This window comes from Poecilia formosa, unplaced genomic scaffold (genome assembly GCF_000485575.1).
Source record: "Poecilia formosa unplaced genomic scaffold, Poecilia_formosa-5.1.2 Scaffold138, whole genome shotgun sequence".
NCBI classification, from domain to species: Eukaryota; Metazoa; Chordata; class Actinopteri; order Cyprinodontiformes; family Poeciliidae; genus Poecilia; species Poecilia formosa.
The window spans coordinates 827,561-832,205 of record NW_006800077.1 but is presented as its reverse complement, the minus strand read 5'-3'; the positions used below and the strand labels follow the sequence as shown (position 1 = coordinate 832,205).

General features: G+C 41.1%; 1 protein-coding gene across 1 annotated transcript in view; it reads right to left on the bottom strand.

The window, feature by feature from the left end:
* Positions 1-4,645, bottom strand: part of clcn2b (chloride channel, voltage-sensitive 2b) — a 149,998-nt gene that overhangs the window by 21,593 nt on the left and 123,760 nt on the right. The window lies entirely within an intron of this gene.

The window sequence follows — 4,645 nt, the reverse complement described above, 5'->3', positions numbered from 1 at the left end:
ACAGGAGCACATTTAATAAGTGCGCGAGATGTGATATATGAGATGTCATAGTATATGATCATTATAAAGAAGGATCTGTGGTAAGTTTCAATAGAAAGCCCGATATCATTGTTTGACAAGTTTGAGTCGAACCAGTAAACACACACTTTGCAGGCGACCAAATTAAAACCCGCAGAGGTCTGGGTGAGGAGAACGATAATGTAAGGCGTTAATTCATGCCTCTGTGACAAAGTATGACAAATTAGCATCGAAGTAAAGATGAGTTAAATAAATAAATCAGATAATCCATCCTTTATTACCATTTCAAACTGAAAACTAAAATCCAGCCATAATCATATACATTACATGGAGTGGGGAGAAACATTCTAAGCTTGATTTCCTTTAGCATTTCACAAGGTTGGAACATTTAGAGAGTTTGGTAATTCGGGTTTGAAGACAGTTTTTCCAACATCAGTCCCAAACATATGGATGTTGTGAGGACTTGGTAACTCCATGCTTTGTTGCAGAGTTTTTTTTTAATCCTCCCTTATCATCCTACTCTCTCTCTGTGGGGACAAGATTAACATGAGGCCTCGTCCAGCTCAGTGTCCAGTGGCTAGAAGGACTGTGACTCTCATAATAGTCATACCTCTGGGTAAAGTAGTGATGGATTGCTAATTATAAGTTCTTGAATCCTATAAATAACTGAAAACAATAATGCATAATTTACTTTTCATCATCTTTAACAAATTGTTAGGGGTACCAACAATTGTCCCACTGGGGATTTTAAAAAGTCCCATCTTGACAAGTGATTTTTCTCCCTATTGAGTACATGTTCTCAAAATGACAGTTGGATTTTTCTGAATTTGTTTTATTGTGTGATCACGCTGCTACACTGCTGGCTTTTTACACCACAGGAGCCTATAAATGGGCCTGTATGAGCAGTGGGTTGTAAAATGCAGTCATTTTCTCATGTGTTTGCAATCATGTATTTACATTAACAAGACTGAATTTAGGAAAACATGTGCCAGAGCAACAGAGAGATGAAGGGCGACCCAGGGGATGATGGGAACTCAGTTTATTTATCTTCATTGCTGCCGAAGCTGACCTGTCGCCAACAGGATTCAGACACCCAAACCCCGTATGGACCTTCACTACCCGGGATTCAGACACCCAAACCCCGCATGCGCCTTCACTGGACCACCCCCTGGATCTCCAGAACCATGGAGGACCAAGGACTTTGACTTGACCCCACCTTGGTTCTCCAGAACCAGGGGGAATCATGGACCTTTTCTATCCGGGATTCAGGCACCCAAACCTCGCAGGACCTTGGCTGGACCACCCCTGGTCCTCCAGAACAAGCATCTATACACTGGTCCCACAGAACCCCCCCACACACAATCAACCACAGTACTCAAACACTTAGTAAAATACCAAAAATACCCCTATGTCCAAGCCAACCCTCCCTCGTGTCCCGCAGCCCTTCACCCACACACTCACAATGGACCAACAGTACTCAAACACTTATTACATACCAAAAATACCCAAATGTCCCACAATCCACCATGGCGGCAGGTTCTCAGATCTTAAAATCATGGTTCAGAGTGTAAAACAAGACCTCCAACCAGTGGAAAGTGCATAGAATGCAAGTGCTCCCAAATGTCTTTTTTGGATCCCAAATGCCCCATATACAGTAATACCGCCATGGCAAAGTTTGCTTTCCCAGACACTAAAGTAACTTTCAGGACATGTCCTGGGAAAATAAATGGGAGGTTAGGGACATTTGGGAAGCCGACTCTTGGTCTAACTCCTGCTCCATCTGCCTAAGCACAGACTGGGCGATGAGCTTCACAAGTATACTCTTCAATCATTGATTAAAATCATAAATGGCAGCATCAGATGAAGCAGATTGACTGGTGTCCATCAATTAATAATAAACATTATAAATAAATACCGACAGACTTGAAAATCTGATGTGAATTAAAATTGCCTTGCAGAAATTTGCCTCCTAAGGTTATGGTAATTACTGTGTTAAAAAAAAGTTATATAGTCTGAACATTTCAAATTAAAGCTAATCTTTCCAGTGTGTGAATAAACTCCAACCCTTGGTGTGTGTAAGTTCTGCGAATTGGTGACTTGGTGCTGCTCTGGTTGCGTTAACCAAATATTGTGGCATGCTGACATCAGGGGCTGCAGTGATGGTGGTGATTGTTCTCTTGACTGCGACCAAGCGACCAACGACTTTGGCTGTCTGGCAAAACCAGGACAGTACGGAACAAGTTGCCAGAGCAGAAGCAGACAAAAAAAACAACACGAACACCCCATCAATTTCTGAGAAAATTGTGATTTTTTTTCTTTTTTTCTTTGCAAAAATATACAAGTTGAAGTCATAAAGAAACGCCCAAAGCTTTAAATAGCAGCTTCAGAGGTTATAAAATGGTAAACTTCGTGTTTAAATTCAGCTTATTTACAGAGTAAATCTAACCGCCAGGCATCTGAGTTTCGGGCTGTGTGGAAACTCACAGTTGTTTAACATACCGGCTTTGTTCGGCTATTCACAAGCTTACGCTATTGGCTTCAGCCAATAAGTTACACAATTGAAAGAAACATACGGCTACTTATTGCAACCACAACAAGATCTGTAACTTAGAGGAATTCTCTATTTCGGTCATTTTCTCCAGAGTTCATGTACAAGGTGTAAATGGATTCTTTAGCAGCAGAAAGGGTGCCAGGACACAAGCTGAACACAAGTTTACTATAGTAACTGTAAAAGCAAGAAGGTTGCAACCAGAAACTTTAGAGGAAAGTCTAAATACAGGACATCATTGACACAAAAGTGATGTCACTTTTGTGTCAATGATAAAGCACAATATTAAAAAGCCTGTGCTTTTTAATACTGGACCCATACAGGAATGTTTGAGAAACAAATGTGCTCACCACAAAGAAACCCCTTAGGCTGGGAGGTGGCTCCTAGTGAATGAAATGATATGTGATGAGCGGAGAACAACATTACTGGATGCTCACTGATGCTTTCAAACAGGTGAATGCATTCAGACGGATTTATGTTAAAATAAACTGTGTTTGATTTGAGCAANGAATTTGTGCAGCTAGAGAAAAATAAAAAGACTGAATCTTCAACTACTTTTCTGCTGGATAAGATGGTTTTTATTTCTGAGGCAAGCTGCACTTTAGTTTTGGGAGACTTTCCCCATCTGGGATAGCTGGAATTGATCCCACAGAGCACAGAAAATAAAGGCTGTGCCAAGAAAAGAATGTTGAGTGTTTTTTAGGCCACGGTAAGCTGCAATGTAATTTGTCAAATAGGTATCCCAGAGGAGAATGCAGCAGCTTCAGTGAGGACGCCAGCATCTCTTTAAATTGAGGTGCATTGATTGATGCCGCTGCACAGGCTTTTTCACAATCAACTGATCAGCAGCACACTAATTATCAGCAACCAGAGATCCCAGCTACAACCTGTGTTTATATTTATTCCACAGTCCTTTGGCACACAAACGTAGAAAGAATTCCACCAACTATCATCAATGAATAAATGAGTCAATCATCAGAAGAAGTACCTTTGCATTTTCTTCTAAAAGTGATGGCACTGTTTATGTTGAGGGAGATTGTGTGTGATGTTGACTTTTTGCAGGATGCAGTGAAAGGAGGGAAGCGAGATGGATTGGTGCAGGATCCCTCGCTCTTAAATGTTTAAAGAGTATTCATACGGAGCCCCGAAGACTTTGGAGAGCCACAGTAGCATTATAGATGGGAGACATTAGGTGCTGCCATGACTGCTGGCAAGTCAAAGGAGCTCTATGCAGGTGTACTCTGTATGAAGTTTTTCAACCCACAGCTGTGTTTGCGTGACTGTAGACTGAGCCTCCTCAGGGCTGCAGAAATGTGAAGCAGGAAAGAAAATAAAGAAGAGTGAAGCTCCTTTCTTTCACTCAGGAAGTAATGAACTTTAACTTCAATTGTCCTTTGCTACCGTTTATATGATGCTTTAATTTTGCACATCTAAAAATATCTGCCATTCTTCGCAAATTAGCTCAAACTTAGTAAATGTAAATTATTAAGTCTCCCCACAAATAGTTTTTTGATTTAGGTCTGGATTTTGACTGGGCCTTTTGAACATGTGACCATATTTTAATGTGAACCATTTAATTGAAGCACCTGCTGTATGCATAGGTTTTTTGGTTCTGGAAGGTAAACTTATTCATCTCATCAGCCCTTTAGTGCAGTGTTTCCCAACTCTGATCCTCAAGGCACACTGGCCTGCATGTTTTAGGTATTTCCTTGCTACAGCCCAGCTGATTTCAATTGATCACTGATTAACAGGCGTTTCCTGAACCGCAATCAGTTGAGTCAGGCACATTAATTCAAGGAAACCTCTAAAACATGCAGGCCAGTGTGCCTTGAGGACCAGGGTTGGGAAACAGTGCTTTAGTATACCAGATGAAGAAAGGAATTCCCACAGCATGATGGTGCCACCACCAAAATGCTTGACAGTATGATGTGTCCAGGATGGTGTGCAGTTCTAGTTTTACACCACACAAAGTAATTTGACTCAAAGCAAAAGATTGGTCTCATCTGATCAGAACACTCAGGGGTGTCAAAATGTAATCTGAAAAGAGTGCACATCACACCACACTTTTCAGATTTTCAC